The sequence below is a fragment of the Bufo bufo genome, chromosome 3 (genome assembly GCF_905171765.1).
Source record: "Bufo bufo chromosome 3, aBufBuf1.1, whole genome shotgun sequence".
In the NCBI taxonomy this organism is placed as follows: domain Eukaryota; kingdom Metazoa; phylum Chordata; class Amphibia; order Anura; family Bufonidae; genus Bufo; species Bufo bufo.
Genome location: NC_053391.1, coordinates 142,434,443 through 142,455,350, shown reverse-complemented (window position 1 = coordinate 142,455,350; position 20,908 = coordinate 142,434,443).

Below are 20,908 nucleotides of genomic sequence, written 5' to 3'. Positions count from 1 at the left end.
TAAAAAATTTATGAAAATTCTCTGTGAGTTTCTTGTCTTCACCAACATTGTTTAAAATTGTTGTCTTCAGAAAACTGACTAAATTTGTCTTAAAATTTTTCCAAATCCATTCTCTCCATTGTGCGTGCATGTACCAAACCATCACCGTTTGCAAGCTCTACAAGTTTTTAAGAAAAAAAATAAAAAATAATAATTTCTTACAAAGGGCATTGCTGTTACACCTAGAAGCTTTCTCTACAACTGCGGCACTCTCTCCACTTAGATTGACAGAGCTAGGCATGATGATGTTTTCACTGCCTGGCCCTGTCAATCAAAGTACTCAGTACACCGAAATTGCAGAGAGCACTGAGCCTGTAGGAGTAACAGCAACACCCCTGATGCTCCTAGAAGCTGATCACCCCCCTGTCATTGATCACCCCCTGTCATTGATCACCACCCTGTAAAGCTCCATTCAGACGTCCGCATGATTTTTACAGATCCACTGATAGATGGATCGGATCCGCAAAACGCATACGGACGTCTGAATGGAGCCTTACAGGGGCGTGATCAATGATGGGGGTGATCACCCCATATAGACTCCATGATCACCCCCCTGTCATTGATCACCCCCCTGTAAGGCTGCATTCAGATGTCCGTATGTTTTTTACGGATCCACGGATACATGGATCGGATCCGCAAAACACATACAGACATCTGAATGGAGCCTTACAGGGGGGTGATCACCCCATATAGACTCCCTGATCACCCCCTGTCATTGATCACCCCCTTGTAAGGCTCCATTCAGACGTCCGTATGATTTTTACGGATCCACTGATACATGGATCGGATCCGCAAAACACATACGGACATCTGAATGGAGCCTTATAAGGGGGTGATCAATGACAGGGGGGTGATCACCCCATATAGACTCCCTGATCACCCCCCTGTCATTGATCACCCCCTGTCATTGATCACCCCCCTGTAAGGCTCCATTCAGACATTTTTTTGGCCCAAGTTAGCTGAAATTTATTTATTTTTTCTTACAAAGTCTCATATTCCACTAACTAATCTCACATGAACTCACCATACCCCTCACGGAATCCAAATGCGTAAAATTTTTAGACATTTATATTCCAGACTTCTTCTCACGCTTTAGGGCCCCTAGAATGCCAAGGCAGTATAAATACCCCACATGTGACACCATTTCGGAAAGAAGACACCCCAAGGTATTCCGTGAGGGGCATATTGAGTCCATGAAAGATTGAAATTTTTGTCCCAAGTTAGCGGAAAGGGAGACTTTGTGAGAAAAAATAAAATATATCAATTTCCGCTAACTTGTGCCAAAAAAAAAAAATTTCTATGAACTCGCCATGCCCCTCATTGAATACCTTGGGGTGTCTTCTTTCCAAAATGTGGTCACATGTGGGGTATTTATACTGCCCTGGCATTCTAGGGGCCCTAAAGCGTGAGAAGAAGTCTGGGATCCAAATGTCTAAAAATGCCCTCATAAAATGAATGTGGGCCCCTTTGCGCATCTAGGCTGCAAAAAAGTGTCACACATGTGGTATCGCCGTACTCAGGAGAAGTTGGGCAATGTGTTTTGGGGTGTAATTTTACATATACCCATGCTGGGTGAGATAAATATCTTGGTCAAATGCCAACTTTGTATAAAAAATGGGAAAAGTTGTCTTTTGCCGAGATATTTCTCTCACCCAGCATGAGTATATGTAAAAAGACACCCCAAAACACATTGGCCAACTTCTCCTGAGTACGGAGATACCACATGTGTGACACTTTTTTGCAGCCTAGGTGGGCAAAGGGGCCCACATTCCAAAGAGCACCTTTAGGATTTCACAGGTCATTTACCTACTTACCACACATTAGGGCCCCTGGAAAATGCCAGGGCAGTATAACTACCCCACAAGTGACCCCATTTTGGAAAGAAGACACCCCAAGGTATTCCGTGAGGGGCATGGCGAGTTCATAGAATTTTATATTTTTTGTCACAAGTTAGCGGAAAATTATGATTTATTTATTTTTATTTTTTTCCTTACAAAGTCTCATATTCCACTAACTTGTGACAAAAAATAAAAACTTCCAAGAACTCAATATGCCCATCACGAAATACCTTGGGGTGTCTTCTTTCCAAAATGGGGTCACTTGTGGGGTATTTATACTGCCCTGGCATTTTAGGGGCCGAATGCGTGAGAAGTGGTTTGAAATCAAAATCTGTAAAAAATGGCCGGTGAAATCCGAAAGGTGCTCTTTGGAATGTGGGCCCCTTTGCCCACCTAGGCTGCAAAAAAGTGTCACACATGTGGTATCGCTGTACTCAGGATAAGTTGGGAAATGTGTTTTGGGGTGTAATTTTACATATACCCATGCCGGGTGAGAGAAATATCTTGGCAAAAGACAACTTTTCCCATTTTTTTATACAAAGTTGGAATTTGACCAAGATATTTATCTCACCCAGCATGGGTATATTTAAAATGACACCCCAAAACACATTTCCCAACTTCTCCTGAGTACGGAGATACCACATGTGTGACACTTTTTTGCAGCCTAGGTGGGCAAAGGGGCCCACATTCCAAAGAGCACCTTTCGGATTTCACAGGTCATTTACCTACTTACCACACATTAGGGCCCCTGGAAAATGCCAGGGCAGTATAACTACCCCACAAGTGACCCCATTTTGGAAAGAAGACACCCCAAGGTATTCCGTGAGGGGCATGTCGAGTTCATAGAATTTTATATTTTTTGTCACAAGTTAGCGGAAAATGATGATTTTTTTTTTCCCCTTACAAAGTCTCATATTCCACTAACTTGTGACAAAAAATAAAAACTTCCATGAACTCACTATGTCCATCACGAAATACCTTGGGGTGTCTTCTTTCCAAAATGGGGTCACTTGTGGGGTAGTTATACTGCCCTGGCATTCTAGGGGCCCAAATGTGTGGTAAGAAGTTTGAAATCAAAATGTGTAAAAAATGACCGGTGAAATCCGAAAGGTGCTCTTTGGAATATGGGCCCCTTTGCCCACCTAAACTGCAAAAAAGTGTCACACATGTGGTATCTCCGTACTCAGGAGAAGTTGGGGAATGTGTTTTGGGGTGTCATTTTACATATACCCATGCTGGGTGAGAGAAATATCTTGGCAAAAGACAACTTTTCCCATTTTTTTATACAAAGTTGGCATTTGACCAAGATATTTATCTCACCCAGCATGGGTATATGTAAAATGACACCCCAAAACACATTCCCCAACTTCTCCTGAGTACGGCGATACCACATGTGTAGCACTTTTTTGCAGCCTAGATGGGCAAAGGGGCCCACATTTCAAAGAGCACCTTTCGGATTTCACCGGTCATTTTTTACACATTTTGATTTCAAAGTACTTACCACACATTTGGGCCCCTAGAATGCCAGGGCAGTATAACTACCCCACAAGTGACCCCATTTTGGAAAGAAGACACCCCAAGGTATTCGCTGAATGTCATAGTGAGTTCATAGAAGTTTTTATTTTTTGTCACAAGTTAGTGGAATATGAGACTTTGTAAGAAAAAAATAAAAAATAAAAAATCATCATTTTCCACTAACTTGTGACAAAAAATAAAAAGTTCTATGAACTCACTATGCCCATCAGCGAATACCTTAGGGTGTCTACTTTCCGAAATGGGGTCATTTGTGGGGTGTTTGTACTGTCTGGGCATTGTAGAACCTCAGGAAACATGACAGCTGCTCAGAAAGTCAGAGCTGCTTCAAAAAGCGGAAATTCACATTTTTGTACCATAGTTTGTAAACGCTATAACTTTTACCCAAACCATTTTTTTTTTTTACCCAAACATTTTTTTTTTATCAAAGACATGTAGAACAATAAATTTAGAGAAAAATTTATATATGGATGTCGTTTTTTTTGCAAAATTTTACAACTGAAAGTGAAAAATGTCATTTTTTTGCAAAAAAAATCGTTAAATTTCGATTAATAACAAAAAAAGTAAAAATGTCAGCAGCAATGAAATACCACCAAATGAAAGCTCTATTAGTGAGAAGAAAAGGAGGTAAAATTCATTTGGGTGGTAAGTTGCATGAGAGCAATAAACCGCTAAAGTTGTGGAGTGCCGATTTGTAAAAAAGGGCCTGGTCACTAGGGGGGTATAAACCTGTGGTCCTTAAGTGGTTAAGGACTAGCTGATTCTGATTGTGTATACTAATAAAAATAATATAACAAGAAGTAGTATTTTTTTATAAAATAATCTGCCAGCCATATCATTATGTGAGATTCTGCAGAATTAGTTTTGTGGAGGCCAAATAAAAATCTACCAGTTATTTTCTTATTTTGCCCATTGTTTTTCAGGCTTTTACTTCTTGCTATGAATTACAGTATACTTGGGGTTTAAGAAAAATGACACATAATAGTGAGGATATAGGCAGTGAAAATGCCTTACGTTCTGTAAAAGCTGGCACAAAATGTAATTAAAATAAAAAGCTGACATCTTATGTGACAGAACCTGAGTAGGCAGGCTACATTTATCACCTCCTGTTCTCTTGCTTTCCTTTTTCAAATAAGCAAGATTTATCTTAAACGCCCACTCACCTGGCTTGGCATCAGCAAGTACATACCAAAAATATAGGGATTGAATATCATCTGGGAAAGAAATTCTATAACCTGGAGAATGCTCTGGGCTTATCTTTAATGGTTAGATACTGGAAGAGACAGATCTAACATTGACACGGGTCTTCTTTTAATTTGCTGAGAAACTGCTTGATAATTATATATTAATACACAAAGCAGAAGAAAACGTTTGGAGTGATAGGAGCACTTTGCTTATCAATGCATTGTGCGGATCTTGTTACTGTTCTGTGGAGGAAAATATTATAAAAGCTACATTAACAAAATTTTATGACTTCTTAGAAACAGAGTAAGGGCAGGTTCACATCACCGTTATGGATTTCGTCTTTGTTTTCCGTTAAGGGAAACGGAAAATAACGGAATCCATAAGACAGACGTCAAAACGGAAGCCTTTAAGATGCATTCCGTTTTGATCCGTCATAATAGAAGTCTATGGGAATCATATCGGATCCGTCTGGTTCCCGTTATGCAAGACAGAAAACAAAGTCCTGTCGACAGAACTTTTTTTCCGTTCTGCATAACGGAAACCAGACGGATCTGTTATGATTGCCAATAGACATCTATTATGAGGCAAAGCAAAACGGAATGCCTTTTTAAAGGCTTCTGTTTTGACTTCTGTCTTATGGATTCCGTTATTTTCAGTTATAAACAAAGACGGAATCCATAACGGTGATGTGAACCTGCCCTAAACTATATACCTAAAGCATTTATTCATTTATATATGAAATTGAAATGTATTAAATACATTAAAGGGGTTGTCCCAGCATAACAACCTTTGTTTTAACATATTCCTTAATAATGAGTGGATCCACAATAATCCATCCTTTAGAATGCCCCTCGATTAGCTGTTATTGACACTAAAAGATGTTGGTCATTCCAGGTACGGTGTGTGTCCATTACCTGTGATTTGGCAAATAGAGGAGCAGGGTATCATCCTGGACTGGACTGGGATTGAAATTTAGCCATGGGAATATAAAACATACAGGCCTAATTGCTGTGTGGAGAATGCAAAATATGTTTTGTGCCCCCCCTCCTTTCCCCCAACACCAAAATTCAAATACCCTTCCCACCAGTGCTAATGGCATATTTGGCTGGACCTCACATTCAACACTACCAAACATGCAGGAATATGCAGCACTACACACCTTTTATTGTATATCCAGTGATGTCTCATGTAGGAGTTTTCTTTCCTCATCTTCTTCATTGGGAGCAGACCGCTATGACAACATCTTTCGATCATGTCTCGTCTCTGCAAATTTGCATACAGATATCTTTGATTTCTTACTTTTCTATCACCCCCTCCTGATGCCCTAACAATGTTATCCTGCTGCTACCCCCAATACTACCCACACTGTGCTCCCCAATGTCCTCAAATACTATACTGAAAAAATAACAATACCATACACCGCTTTCCAAATTATTATGCAAATTAAATTTAACCCATAGAGGACCCCCGCCGAACATGCACGACGCTCGTGGACGTGACTTAAGGACCACTGCTGTACAGGTACGGCGCTGGTGGACATGACCAAGACTAGTACCATAATGTATGGCGGGCTGATCGGGCGGGTACAGGAGCTGTGCCCGCCCCATCAGCGGTATGGCCCGGCAGTCACTGCCAGCTGGGCACCTGCTGCATATGCCGGAATCAGTGAAAACACAGATGCCGGCGTGTTAACCCCTTGTATGGCTCGGTCAAAGCAGACCGCGGCATGCAGAGGGTTCGCAGATGGTACGAGTGCCCTCCGCTTCCCCATCGGGTCCCCACGTTGCAGTGGCAGGGACCCAATGGCAGAGAAGGCAAGCCCGATACCTTCCATAGGCTGGGTCTCACAGGCAGGCTGTCAGCATACAAGTGGACTGTCAATGCATTACAATACAGGATGCATTGCAATGCTTTGCAGAGGGGATCAGACCCCAGAAGTTGAAGTCCCAGAGTGGGGAAAAAATAAAAAGTGAAAAAATAAAGGTAAAAAAAGTGTTTTTTAAAATAAAAAAAAGTTTCAAGTAAAACAAAAGAAAAACAGATGTATTGGGTATTGCTGCATCCGTAACGACCGTCTCTATAAAAATATCACATGATCCACCGCCCTCCCCTGAACATAGTAGAAAAAATAAAAACTGTGCTATTTTTTTCCCCACCTTACACCACAAAAAGTGCAACACTAAGTGATCAAAAAGGCAAAAGCCCCCTAAAATAGTACCAATCAAACCATCACCTCATCCCACAAAAAATTAACCCCTACATAAAACAATCGGGCAAAAAAAAAAAAAAAACTATGGCTTTCAGAATATGGAGACACTTAAACATGATTTTTTTGTTTCAAAAATGCTTTTATTGTATTAAGTGATTATTTTTTTTTAAAGTAGACATATTAGGTATTGCCACATCTGTAACAACCAAGACAAATGCCCAAAAACAGTATTCATATTTGGTATTGTTGCATCCGTAACAACCTGCTCTATAAAAGTAGCACATGATCTATTAAAATTAAAAGCTTTGCCAAAACAGTTATTTTTTGTTACCTTGCCTCACAACAAGCATTATATAGAGCAACCAAAAATCATATGTAACCTAAAATAGTACCAACAAAACTGTCACCTTATCCTGTAGTTTCCAAAATGGGGTCACTTTTTTTAGTTTCTACTCTAGGGGTGCATCAAGGGGTCTTTAAATGTGACATGGCAACTTAAAATTATCCCGCTGAAATTTGCCCTCTAAAAACCATATGGCGCTCCTTTCCTCCTGTGCCCTGCCGTGCGCCCTTACAGCGGTTTACGATCACAAAATGGGGTGTTTCTGTAAACTACAGTACATAATCAGGGTAATAAATACTGAGTTTTGTTTGGCTGTTAACCCTTGCTTTGTTACTGGAAAAAAATGGATTAAAATAAAAAATCTGCCAAAAAAGTAAAATTCTGAAATTTTATTTACAGTTTCTTTTGATTCTTGTGGAACACCTAAAGGGTTAACAAAATTAGTAAAATCAGTTTTGAATACCTCGAGGGGTGTAGTTTCCAAATTAGTGCCATTTATCAGTGGTTTCCACTATGTAAGCCCCACAAAGTGACTTCAAAACTGAGATGGTCCTTAAAAAAGTGGGTTTTGGAAATTTCAAGATTTGCTTCTAAATTTCTAAGCCTTCTTAGGCTACTTTCACACGAGCGTTCGGGTGTCCGCTCGTGAGCTCCGTTTGAAGGGGCTCACGAGTGGCCCCGAACGCATCCGTCTGGCCCTAATGTATTCTCAGTGGAGGCGGATCCACTGAGAATGCATCCGCCTGCCAGCGCTCAGCCTCCGCTCCGCTCAGCGGACACCTGAACGCTGCTTGCAGCGTTCGGGTGTCCGCCTGGCCGTGCGGAGGCGAGCGGATCCGTCCAGACTTATAATGGAAGTCAATGGGGACGGATCCGCTTGAAGATGACACTATATGGCTCAATCTTCAAGCGGATCCGTTCCCCATTGACTTTCAATGTAAAGTCTGAACGGATCCGCTCAGGCTACTTTCTGACTTAGAAAATTTTCTAAGTTATAATGCAGACGGATCCGTTCTGAACGGATGCAAACGTCTGCATTATCGGAGCGGATCCGTCTGATGAAACATCAGACGGATCCGCTCCGAACGCTAGTGTGAAAGTAGCCTAACATCCCCAAAAAATAAAATGGCATCCAAAATTATCTAAACATAAAGTAGACATATGGGAAATGTAAAGTAATAACTATTATATGAGATACTGTATCACTAAATGTTTTAAAAGAAGAGAAATAGAAATTTCTTTCCCTTGTTTGTCCCTCCGCACTTACCAAGGCTAGGGAATGCTGCCCAGTTGCGCTCCGTTACTTAGGACGGATAGTGCAAGTAGGCAGGGACAGGGGTGTGGGTGGAGTCAGTGGTGCACCATCCCCTGCCCCTCTTTGTGACAGACTCACAGGCCACTTTACCACTAGAGATGTTGCAAACATAAAATTTTCAGTTCGCGAACGGCGAATGCGAATTTCCGCAAATATTCGCGAACGGGCGAACCGCCATAGACTTCAATAGGCAGGCAAATTTTAAAACCCACAGGGACTCTGTCTGGCCACAATAGTGATGGAAAAGTTGTTTCAAGGGGACTAACACTTGGACTGTGGCATGCCGGAGGGGGATCCATGGAAAAACTCTCATGGAAAATTACGTAGTTGACGCAGAGTGTGGTAAGTTGAATTCGCAATGCGATTAATATAACCTGTATTAATCGCATTGCGATTACAACTTAGATCTGAGTTCCTAATGGTTGTATTGCTAGAATTGACGAATATAACGAATATAGCACTATATTCTCAATCTTCGTTATATTCTAGCAATACAACCATTAGGAACCCAGCTCTAAGTTGAATTTGCAATGCGATTAATATAACCTGTATTAATCACATTGCGATTACAACTTAGATCTGAGTTCCTAATGGTTGTATTGCTAGAATTGATGAATATAACGAATATAGCACTATATTCTTAATCTTCATTATATTCTAGCAATACAACCATTAGGAACCCAGCTCTAAGTTGAATTCGCAATGCGATTAATATAACCTGTATTAATTGCATTGCGATTACAACTTAGATCCAGTGGCGTTGCGAGGGGGGTGCGGTGGGTGCGCACCGGGTGACACCAGTCTGATGGGGTGTCACCCGCGGCCCAAGTTCAACTTCTAAACTTTGCAAGCAAGCAAGCACGTCGCGCCGTCACGTGGTAAAGGGGGACGGGGGTGTGACTCACTGCAGCCTGGTGAGTGGTGGGGCGCCGCGGCAGCTGCCCTGCAGGAGCCTCTGGTGCCGGGAGGAGGGGGAGGTAGAGCGGCTCTGACTTTATAGACCAAATTATTTTAATAATACCCCAATAATAATAAGTTAATAACCTAACCCCATTCATAAATTACTGTGGATTATTATAGAGACGGCCCCAGGCCAGGAGACATAAGGGGTTGGGTTGAACTGTGGGCTGGGGCCATCCAGCCACATTTACTAATCTTTGCTCAGGGGGGCCCTCATAAATATAGACCCACATGGTGTGGACTGGTCATTTTTACTAAGGATTATAGTTTAAACGTTTATGTGCAAAAGAGAAAATAAGAAGTCAGCTCCAATCAGATATCTGCACATAGACCAAGACTCTGGGTCTATGCAGATATCTGATTGGATCTGACTTAGTGACTTCTTTTTTTTTCTCTTTATCTCTTTATTATGGCTTCGGGGGGGGGCAGGGGTGACACAATTTTCTACCGCACCGGGTGACACCAGCCATAGCAACGCCAACCTTTAGTAACCCAGCTCTAAGTTGAATTCGCAATGCGATTAATATAACCTGTATTAATCGCATTGCGATTACAACTTAGTCAAATTTGTGACACTGCAGCTTCACAATGAATCTAAGATGGATGCTGTCCTTACTTTCTGATAGGAGGTGGGAGGGTCTGGGAGGGAGGGTATGCTGATTGGCTGGAATGTGTCTGCTGACTGTGAGGTACAGGGTCAAAGTTTTCTCAATGATGATGTATAGGGGCGGACCGAACATCGCATATGTTCGCCTGCCGCAGCGAACACGAACAAGCTATGTTCGCCGGCGAATAGTTCGGGACATCTCTATTTACCACTATGAATCCCCTGCAAAATCTGACGGTCTTGAACCTGGCCCAGGTTGTTCAGGAGCTAGGAGAGAGGTTACAAGCTCAAGAAACTGTCCGTAACCTCAATGTCTCCTCTCTGTCCGCCTTACAGGTGGAACCCCACGTTAAACTTCCTGACCAGTTTTCGGGGGACCGCAAAAGTTTTCAAACCTTTAGGGAGAGTTGTAAACTATATTTCAGACTGCGACCCCATTCTTCTGGCCTCGGGCCACAGCAAGTGGGAATTATAATATCCCTGTTACAGGGTGACCCCCAGGAATGGGCGTTTTCATTAACCCCCGAATCCCTGTGTCTTGAGTCAGTTGATGCGTTTTTTTTGGGCCCTAGGGCTGCTATACGATGAACCGGACAAAGCAACCGTAGCATAGAGTCAGCTGAAAGCTTTAATGCAGGGTGACCGACCAGTAGAGGAATACTGTACTCAGTTTAGAACATGGTGCGTTCCATCTGGTTAGAATTAACCTGCTCTCAAAAGTCTGTTCAGATCTGGTTTGTCTGAGACTCTTAAAGATATACTTGTAGGTTATCCTTCCCTTGAGGGCCTTGGAAGAAACCATGACTCTTGCGGCAAGACTGTACAGACGCATTAGGGAGAGACAGCGGGATCATTTGTTTTCTTCCCAGGTTATGTCCAAACCAGAGGTCTGTCTCGTGGGAATCAAGTCCAAGCCTTTTGCTGATGAACCCATGCAGATTGTATGACCAGAAGAGATCAACGCCGCCGCTATGGTACATGTTTTTACTGCAGCGACTCCGATCATTAGATCCGTCAGTGTCCCAAGATCCCTCCTTCCGGAAGATAACCCAAAACTGAGGGATCTAAAGACAAGGTACTCCCTGGGGTGGTTAAAAGCAAATTGTTAGTACCGGTTACTATTTCATTAGGGCCTAACAAGGGTTCAGGATGTATGCATTTATCAACTCTGGATCTGCCGCTAACTTTATTGATCTCAGGTTTTCTCTTCAGGTGGGGATCCCCATGTTTACATGGTAGCCATAGATTCCACCCCATTATCGGGAGGAATGATCAAGTTTTACACTCCTGAAATTACTTTAACTGTAGGGGTGTGTCATACTGAGAATTGCTCTCTGTTGATCTTGAAAAATTTGCCCGTTAATGTAGTGTTAGGTATGCCCTGGCTCCAATTGCATAACCCGGTGATAAATTGGGCCAGAGGGGAGGTTGAAAAATGGGGCCCTAAATGTGATTCTTGTTTATCTTTTGTGCAAGCAGGGGTCTCAGCAGAATCCAAGACATTACCTCCAGTCATCGAGTAATATATGGATGTATTCTCCTCATCTGACCCTGAGAGCTTACCCCCCATAGATCATATGACTGTGCTATTGAACTAGTGGGAGGGTCTAGGTTTCCTAAGGGGCAGATATATAAAATGTATCTGGTCCTGAACGCAATTCCATGAGAGAATATGTTAAGGAAAGTCTGATTAAAGGACACCCTCTGTGTCTCCTATGGGGGCAGGGTTCTTTTTTGTAAAAAAAAAAAAAGGACAGAGGCCTTAGACCCTGTATTGACTATCAGGAATTGAACAAGATCACCATTAAGAATCAATATTACCTTCCTTTAATCCCCTCTGTTCAATCAAGTTCTGGAGGCTTCATGGTTTTCCAAACTCGATTTGAGAGGAGCATATAATTTAGTTCGAATTAAAGAAGGGGACAAATGGAAAACTGCTTTTAACACTCCGGAAGGACATTTTGAATATTTGGTCATGCCTTTTGGGCTTAGTAATTCTCCTGCGGTTTTTCAAAATTTCATGAATAACATTTTCAGGGAATTTATTGGCAAATTTATGATTGTGTATCTTGATGATATTTAGATTTTTTCTTCAAGTTGGGATTCTCATGTTATGCATATCAGACAATTACTTGATATTCTAAGAAAAAAATCAACTATCTGCTAAGGTAGAAAAATGCATTTTTGGGGTACAAGAAATTTTGTATCTTGGCTATGTCCACATGCGTTTAAAATGGATCCTGGTAAGGTACAAGCTATTTTACACTGGGTGAGACCGTCATCCCTAACAGCCTCACAGCGGCAATTATTACCGTAGGTTTATCTAAATTTTTCGGTAATTGCTAAACCCTTGACCGACCTTACTAAGAAGGGGTCGGATCTTGTTAACTGGCCTTTGGAGGCCATTGAAGCCTTCGAAACCCTTAAAAGGTCTTTTAAGAACTCCCCAGTCTTGATTCAGCCGCATCAAGAGAAACCTTTCATAGTGGAGGTGGATGCTTCTGACGATGGGGTGGGGCTGTTATTTCCCAGGGACCCTCTAACCTCACTAATTTAAGACCATGTGCGTTTTTTCTCACGGAAGTTCTCTCCCACTGAGAGGAACTATGATATTTATAAACGGGAATTGTTAGCCATTAAATGGGCTTTTGAGGAGTGGAGACATTTTTTAGAGGGGGCCAAACATTGTATCACTGTTGTCACTGACCATAAAAATGTATTGTTTCTTGAGTCTGTGAAAAGGCTAAATCATCGTCAAGCTAGGTGGGCATTATTCTTCATGTGTTTTAACTTCTCTATTACTTTTAGGCCAGGAAGAAAGAATGTGAAGGCTGATGCCTTGTCTCGAAACTTTTGTGCATTTCAACCCCCTGACATTCCTCCTGAACCCATCTTACCAGCTAACATCATTGTGACAGCATTATCTGCGGATCTTGCGTCTCATATTGAGGCAGGGCAAAATCTAGCTCCAGCCCAGACACCTACAGATAAGTTTTTTGTTCCTGGGCATTTCCGTCTCCGGCTGCTTGGTGAGTGTCATGATTCAGTTTTTTTGTGGGCATCCCGGTATTGAGGGCACCAGAGAACTCGTATCCAGGTCTTATTGGTGGCCCATTTTATCTATGGATGTCAGGTCTTATGTCTCTGCTTGCGAGGTATGTGCCAAGTCCAAGACTCCAAGAATGCGTCCTGCTGGTGAGTTACGACCACTACCCATTCCTAGTAAACCCTGGTCATACATTTCTATGGATTTCATTACTGACTTGCCACCCTCTGAGGGTAAGTCAGTGGTTTGGGTAGTGGTCGATAGATTCAGTGAAATGGTACACTTCGTACCTTTAGCCAAGCTCCCAAATGCCAAGACTCTGGCTTCTGTGTTTATGGAACAAGTGGTACGATTGCATGAAGTTCCTGAAAACATTGTGTCTGACAGGGGTGTCGAGTTTGTGTCCAAATTTTCGAGAGCTTTTTGTCAGAGATGTGAGATATATTTGTCCTTTTCGTCAGCTTTTCATCCCGAGACCAATGGACAAACCGAACGGCTTAATCAGGCTGTTGAACAATTTCTAAGATCTTACATCTCTGATAACCAACAGTTATGGGAAAAAGAACTCCCTTTGGCGGAGTTTGCCAATAATAACCATTTGAACTCTTTCACTGTGGTGTCTCAGTTTTTCAGCAATTTTGGTTTCCACTCTCGATTTAATTCTGGTTCATCTGTTCTTTCACCCTGAAGCTGATAGGGTAACGTCAGAACTGTGCACAGTCTGGGCTCGGGTTCAACTGAACCTGGAAAAAGCTCAGGAGGATCAGAGAATTAAGGCTAATAGGAAGCATTCCAGAGGGGTGGATTTTCAGGTCGGAGAAAAGGTTTGGCTGTCCACCAAAAATGTGTCGCTAAAGGTATCATCCAGGAAGTTTGCACCACGTTTTATTGGTCCATATGAGATCCTCGATGTTATTAATCCTGTATCTTTTAGGTTGAAGCTGCCAGATTCGTTCCATATTCACAATGTATTTCATAAATCATTGCTTAAGAAATATGTTTTGCCCGTAATTTCATCGCAGGCAGACCCTCCCCCGGTACAGGTGAATGATCAAAATTAATTTGTCATTTCTAAAATCATTGAAGTCAGGAGAGTTTGAAACTCATTTCAATACCTGGTTCATTGGAAGATAAATAGACCTGAGAAAAGGTCCTGGGTACCAGTTAATCGAATTCATGCTACTAGGTTGATTAAAAAGTTTCATCATGATCATCCTGACAAACCATCTCTGGTGACTTTGGGTCCAATGGCCCCTCGTATAAGGGGGGGGTAATGTCATGAGGAGCTGGCTTCATGTTTCCGCTCCTCAGTGCCGCCGGCACCCTGCGGCTAGTACAGAGCGAGGATGTGCACTGCGTCCTCGTCTCTACAGCAATGGGGGATGGGGAGGACCCGGCCGCACTCACCTCCTTAGCGCGGTCGGCGTCCTCCACTACCATGGCAACTGTAAGGAGTCCGAGCGCCGAGCTGAGCACTCGGCGCTCGGCTGGTTGCGGGGGAATGAGTCATGTGGCGCTGGCCATGTCAGATGACTCCTCCTGCTGGTAATGAGTCATGTGGCGCTGGCCACGTCACATGAATCCTCTTCCCCACTATATATACAGGCAACCTGCTGGCCACAGGTTGCCTGTGAATAAGGTCCTATCCAGAATTCCTAGTGCGATTCCGTGGCTTTTTAACTCCCGACTCGTTGATCGTCTCCGTCCTTGCTTGCTCCTTGTGTCTGCTTCGCTTCTCCCGGTTTTTGACTTTGGCTTGTTCTTGACCCGTCTTTGCTTATCCTCTTGTACTGTTGTTACCTCCTGGTTCTGACTCGGCTTGTTGACCATTCTATGTTTGTCTGTCTTGTTTGTCCCTCTGCCCTTACCAAGGCTAGGGAACGCCGCCCAGTTGCGCTCCATTACTTAGGACGGATAGTGCAAGTAGGCAGGGACAGGGGTGTGAGTGAAGTCAGTGGTGCACCATCCCCTCCCCCTCTTTGTGACACAGGGAACTTTTAATGGGGGATTTACTTTTACATTCTGCATTTCATCTGACAGTTTATTTTCCTCAGTGAATACATTGGAGAATTTTTTTTATAGCTTTGCTTTCTCCTCATCGCTTTCTGCAACTCTCCCTTATCACTCTGTAGAGGGCCGACACCTTCAGATTTATACTTTTTACCAATTATATAAATGAAGAAAATTTTAGGGCTAGTTTTGCTCTCTTTGGCAATTAATCTCTTGGTCTCTAGTTTGCCTGCTTTTATTTGTCTTTTACATATTCTATTTTTTTCCTTATAGTTTTTCAGTGCTTCCTCGCTACCCTCCTGTTTTAGTGATTTAAATGTTTTTTTTTGTCATTTATTGCTTTCTTTACAGTTCTATTTATCCACATTGGGTTTTTCTTGTTCCTTAACCTTTTATTCCCATAAGGTATTTACCTCTCACAATTAGATTTTAGGGTGCTTTTAAAAATATACAATTTTGTGGCTGTATTTTAATTTTTGAGGACTTTGTCCCAGTTAGTTAGGCCTATGGCCTCTCTTAGTTGGCTAAATTTAGCTTTTTTAAAGTTTGGTATTTTTGTTTCTCCCTGAAGAAACACTCTTTTGAATGATAATTTGAAGGTTATTACTTTATGGTCACTATTTGACAGGTGTCCCCAAACCTGCATATCTGTTATTCTTTCAGGTCTATTGGTTAATACTAAGTCCAGTATGGCTGTCCCTCTAGTCGGGTCCTGATTCTGAACCAGTTGGGAAAGGTAATTGTCTCTTGGTTATTGCCAAGAACCTGTTTCCTTTATGAGATATACAAGTTTCAGTTTCCCAGTCTATATCTGGGTAGTTGAAATCCCCCATAATAACAACCTCATTATGATCTGCCGCCTCGTCTATCTCGCTTAGTAGATTTTCTGTGGAATCTGGTATATTAGGTGATTTATAATAAACTCCTATTAGCAATTTATTATTGTTTTTGCCTCCATGTATTTCTACCCACAGTGACTCCACATGTTCACGTCCCTCCTTATATTTTCTCGGACTGTGGGCTTTAGACAGGACTTTACATAAAGGCAGACCCCTCACCCTCTCCGGTTTTGGTGATCCTTTCTAAACAGAGTGTAACCCTTTACATTAACCACCCAGTCATAGCTATCATCCAGCCATGTCTCAGTTATTCCCACTATGTCATAGTCCTCCTCACACATCACTAATTCCAGTTCCCCAGTTTTATTAGTCAGGCTTCTGGCATTAGTATACACGTGCATACATTTAAGAGGTTTATGTATATTTTTTACCCTACACCTTTCCTTCTGAACTGTTCTAGTCCCTCCATCCATTCTTTCCCAAGTCCCATTACCTTGCCCCTGGTCTCTATCTGCACTATCTTCCTATCCTATAATGTAATTAGTATATTACCCACCCCCCAGTCCCTAGTTTAAACACTCCTCTAACCTTCTAGCCATCTTCTCTCCCAACACAGCAGCCCCTTCCCCATTGAGGTGCAGCCCATCCCTACGATTGAGCCTGTAACAAAGAGAGAAGTCGGCCCAGTTTTCCAGGAACCAAAACCCCTCCTTCCCTTCCTATACCAGTTCTTGAGCCACTTGTTAACCTCCATAATCTCCTGCTGTCTTCCTTGTGTGGCTCATAGTACTGGTAGCATTTTGGAAAATACTACCTTTGAGGTCCTTGACCTAAGCTTTTGACCTAGATCTCCAAAATCATTTTTAAGGACGCTCCACATGCCTCTAACTTCGTCATTGGTTCCAATATGGACCATGACCGCTGGATTTTCTCCAGCCCCTCCCAGTAATCTGTCAACCCAATCCACGATGTGTAGAACTAGAGCGCCAGGAAGACAACACACCGTTCGACGATCCCAGTCTTTGTGACAGATCGCCCTATCTGTACCCCTAATAATTGAGTCTCCCACTACAAGCACCTGTCTGGACTGCCCTGCTCTCCTGGTCCCCTGCTTACTGGAGCTGACATTCCCCTGACTGGCAGAGGAAGTGTCTGGCTACAGCAGTGCTCTCCCTGAACTCAGACCACCCTCATCTGCCAACCTTACAAACTTGTTGGGGTATGTCAGATCAGGGCTAGCCTCCCTGCCACTCTTCCCTCCACCCCGCTTTCTAACTGTCACCCAGCTAGCTACTAGTGTTCGGCGCGAATATTCGAATAGCGAATATTAATCGCGAATATCTGCACTTTGAGAATTCACGAATATTTAGAATATAGTGATATATTCGTAATTTCGAATATTCTCAATTTTGTTTCCATCAGTAACCTGCAATGTCTCTGTCTTGGCTTAGCAACATCCCTAGCAACCCATAGGAAAGTTGCCTACCCATTACTATATAAGAACCTCCCCAGCAGCCTTTGTATGCAGTATTTTGCAGATCTGAGAGAGACAGCAGTGTTTTTGCTCTCTGCTTTCCTGTGTCATTACATTAGATACGTTAGTTAGTTAGTTAGTTAGTTAGTTAGCTTATATATATATAATTCAGAGAGTTAGGGCTCTTTCACACTTGCGTTCTTGTCTTCCGGCATAGAGTTCCGTCGTCTGCGCTCTATGCCGGAAGAATCCTGATCAGGATTATCCCCATGCATTCTGAATGGAGAGAAATCCGTTCAGGATGCATCAGGATGTCTTCAGTTCTGGAACGGAACGTTTTTTGGCCGGAGAAAATACCGCAGCATGCTGCGCTTTTTGCTCCGGCCAAAAATCCGGAACACTTGCCGCAAGGCCGGATCCTGAATTAATGCCCATTGGAAGGCATTGATCCGGATCCGGCCTTAAGCTAAACTTCGTTTCGGCGCATTGCCGGAGCCGACATTTAGCTTTTTCTGAATGGTTACCATGGCTGCCGGGACGCTAAAGTCCTGGCAGCCATGGTAAAGTGTAGCGGGGAGCGGGGGAGCGGTATACTTACCGTCCGTGCGGCTCCCCGGGCGCTCCAGAGTGACGTCAGGGCGCCCCAAGCGCATGGATCATGTGATCGCATGGACACGTCATCCATGCGCATGGGGCGCTCTGATGTCATTCTGGAGCGCCCCGGGAGCCGCACGGACTGTAAGTATACCGCTCCCCCGCTCCTACTATGGCAACCAGGACTTTAATAGCGTCCTGGGTGCCATAGTAACACTGAAAGCATTTGGAAGACGGTTCCGTCTTCAAATGCTTTCAGTACACTTGCGTTTTTCCGGATCCGGCGGGCACCTCCTGCAACGGAAGTGCACGCCGGATCCCAACAACGCAAGTGTGAAAGAGGCCTTAGTGGGAGATAGTCAGTGTAGGTTAGATAGTGATATAGTGTAGCTGATAGGTTCTGCTGTCCATACATACATGCTACATACATAGTGCTGTATGTATGTATGTATGTATGTATGTATGCTATATACATACATACATAGTGCTGTGATGTCACAAGTTCACAACAATACTTAGTGTACCAATCACTAATAAGTAGTCAGACCTGTTAAAATGTGAAGTTGCACGTATTGCGCCAAATGATTCACATCATTAGTGCCGATATATTGGAGCACTCTATCTGCATATAAAGCTATTGTAATGTTCTGCCGTGCCAACCATTTTCTCCAGTCTCAGTAAACTTCTAGCAGCTTGAAAAATGTAGAGAAGAAAAGAAAAAAAGCAGCACACTTTAAACACGGGTGCAAGTCCTCCTGGGGGCCTGAGACCAAGGTCCCAAATGTATATGGAAGAAAAAAGGCAGCACTCCAAATTGTGATGAAAAAAGTGGACGGTTTATTCAACCATCTAGCAGCAACGTTTCAGCTCTCTCATTGGAGTCTTGTCCAGCTTGAAAAATGTAGCTATAGTGACCCATGCCTGTATTTTGCACGTATTACGCGAATATTACATTGCCGATTTTTTGCGATCGAGAAGATAATCTTGAATTCGCAAATATATGACGAATATTCTACCAAATATTCGCGAAATGTTTCAAATTCGAATATTGCCCCTGCCGCTCATTGCTACTAGCTACCTCACTTTCCTGAGCCTTCTTGCTACCACCCTCCCCCACATCTACCCCATAGAGTGCTTGCTCAGCTTGCAGCAAACTCTTTTCCAAATTGTCAAAGCTTCACAGTGTTGAAATTCGCCCGGTTAGTTACTAGATGTGCGATTCCAAATGGGCAATTTGCTCACATTTTGAACAAAGATATGCACCCTCAAACAGCTGTTCCAGGACTGCATACATTAGACAAGATATGCACTGGACTGCGCTGTCAATAATTGAACACATACTAAATGGGGATTATGCAAGAAAAGAGAAAATTACAATATAGTGCAGTGATAAGAATCTAATTACTGTAGTCACCTCCTAAAGTCCCTGAATCTCAAGTCACCTAATCTAAAGTCACACACTTAATACAAACACACACTCAAACACGCAAATGCTCAAGAACTCGCGTAATTTGCTTGCTTATTAATGCAGATCTCAAACCAGCCTGCTTTTTTTCCCTCTGGATTCAAAGGGGTAGATGAAATTTCAGAATTTCACTTTTTGGCAGATTTTCCATTTTAATCCATTTTTTCCTGTAACAAAGCAAGGGTTAACAGCCAAAAAAACTCAATATTTATTGCACTGATTCTGTCGTTTACAGAAACACCCCATATGTGGTCATAAACTGCTGTACGGGCACACGGCGTTGCGCAGAAGGAAAGAAACGCCATATTGTTTTTGGAAAGCAGATTTCACTGGGATAATTTTAAGCTGCCATGTCACATTTGAAAACCCCTCGATGCACCCCTAGAGTAGAAACTCCAAAAAAGTGACCACATTTTAGAAACTACATCCCTCAAAGTATACAAAACTGATTTTACAAACTTTGTTAACCCTTTAGATGTTCCACAAGAATTCATGGAAAATGGAGATGAAATTTCAGAATTTCACTTTTTGGGCAGATTTTCCATGTTCATCCATTTTTTCCAGTTACAAAGCAAGTGTTAACAGCCAAACAAAACTCTATATTTATGGCCCTGATTCTGTCGTTTACAGAAACACCACATATGTGGTTGTAAACTGCTGTACGGGCACACGGCATTGCACAGAAGGAAAGGAACGCCATATGGTTTTTGGAAGGCAGATTTTGCTAGAGTGGTTTTTTGACACTGTGTCCCATTTGAAGACCCCTAGAGTAGAAACTCCCAAAAAAGTGACCCCATTTTGTAAACTACAGGATAAGGTGACAGTTTTGTTGGTAATATTTTAGGGTACATATGATTGTTGGTTGCTCTATATTACACTTTTTGTGAGGCAAGGTACCAAAAAATATCTGTTTTGGCACTGTTTTAATTTTTTGTTATTTACAAAATTCATCTGACAGGTGAGATCATGTGGCATTTTTATAGAGCAGGTTGTTATGGACGCGACAATACCAAATATGGCTATTTTTTTGGTTGTTTGTTTTAATTTTACGTTTTTTTGGGCGACTGTCTTGTGTAGGGGGATTTTTTTCGGTATGAGATAACAGTTTGATTGGTATTATTTTAGGGTGCATATGACTTATTGATCGCTTGGTATTGCACTTTTTGTGATGTAAGGTGACAAAAAATGCCTTTTTTTACTGTGTTCACCTGAGGGGTTAGGTCATGTGATATTTTTATATAGCAGGTTCTTATGGACGTGGCGATACCTAATATGTTACCTAATACACCTAATATATATATATTTTTTTTTTTTTATGTAAGTTTTACACAATGATATCATTTTAAAAAAAATGGGCGTTTGTCCTGTATTTTTAGCACAGTTTTTATTTTCATTTTTTGACGGTGTTCACCTGAGGGGTTAGTTCATGTGATATTTTTATAGAGCTGGTC